Here is a 1567-nt window from a genome sequence, read left to right on the forward strand (position 1 = left end):
GTAGACATAAATCTGTCTGAAATAGTTTGTGTTTCTAACAGGATTCAGGGGCGTGAATATTTACACCGTCTGTAACTAAAGGTACCATTATCAATGTTTTACTTTCCAGTAACGATGCATTCAAAGCCCTGATGGAGCGCTTGGAAAACGCCGATGCATCCTCCAGATCCGTTGGTATCTGTTCAAATAAACGGATGGTTAAAACAATGTGTTCGAACCGCCTCGCGGTTCTGCAGGAAACCACTTTAAGCACCACCATGACACAACAGGTTAGCACAAAAACAGTCCATTAAACAGTCATTAGGAGCAGTCGAAGCTTAGAAAGCGCTCAGCACATCCTGCCGTGGTGAATAGCGGCTTGTTCCACCCTTATTTGTTCATCTGCTCTATCAGATCTGACCTCAGTCAGCTCGGCTTGATGCGTCGCTGTCAGACTTTCCATGTAAACACATCGGCAGGTTCTGCAGGAGAAAGGTGATCCGGATACAGCAGGAATGCGAGTGGGGGACGCCACAGGGTCACGCAGGAATATTAATGTTATTTATACAGGGAGGGTTTGCCTGCATCTGAGGCTGGATGTTGTTTATTCATGCAGGTCACTACAGTAGACTTTTCTCACAGCCGCTTTGTTCATATCCAGACCTGCAGCGCTCTCTGCACTCCCAGCCCCGGACGGCCTCCCAGTGGGGCTCATTTCATGCCATTATGGACATTTTTTAAATAACGGTCGACTCTCCAGAGTAGATGGGAGGTGTTCCTCCTCACAGAAGAAGATTGATGACTTTAGAGCTGAGTCGTGGGATTACAATCAGAAATGGCAATAAATTGAGGGAAAAGTTTCTTAGGATTAGCAAATGTCTCACACTGGAAAAATGGAATCTAAATGAGTCATTTTTGCTTAAATTAATGGCATTTTTTCTTGAACTGAGGAGGAAAGAAACATTTTGCCAGTGGAACAAGACAAATTGCATTTAATATTAAAAAAAAACAATTGCATTGTCTTATTCTAAGTGCATATTATTTAATTATTGTATTTTAAGTGTAAAAACATTCATTCCATTGGCAAATCATCTTATTACCTGCTAAAATTAAAGGTAAATACTCTTGATTTAAGAAACATTTTACTAATTTCGCGATGTTTTTTTGCAGTGCAGTTATCCTTAAAACTTCCTTACACTGGAAAAATGATCTAGAAATAAGCAAAAAATGTTTTAAATTAAGGGAATTTACTCTTGAGTAGGTAAATGAGATAGTTTGCCAATAGAATGAGTATTTTTACTTTTAGAATAAAATAATTAGATATGCACTTGAAATAAGACAATGCAATTGTTTTTTTCTTGTTTTAAATGTAAATTGTTTTGCTCCATGGGCAAAATGTCTCTTTTATCTCCTCAATTCAAGAACAAATGACTTATCTTGATTTTAATTTTTTCCAGTGTAGGAGCCAATATTCACCAAAAAATCCCAGATTTGAGATCAAACTGATGGTTTCTTGAAATAGTAGCGCAGGGTGTCAGAGTTCTGGTTCTGTTATGTTTTCTTTTGAGTTTTCAGTTTAACTTTGTTC

This window comes from Cyprinodon variegatus, unplaced genomic scaffold (assembly GCF_000732505.1).
Source record: "Cyprinodon variegatus isolate N-32 unplaced genomic scaffold, C_variegatus-1.0 Scaffold705, whole genome shotgun sequence".
NCBI classification, from domain to species: Eukaryota; Metazoa; Chordata; class Actinopteri; order Cyprinodontiformes; family Cyprinodontidae; genus Cyprinodon; species Cyprinodon variegatus.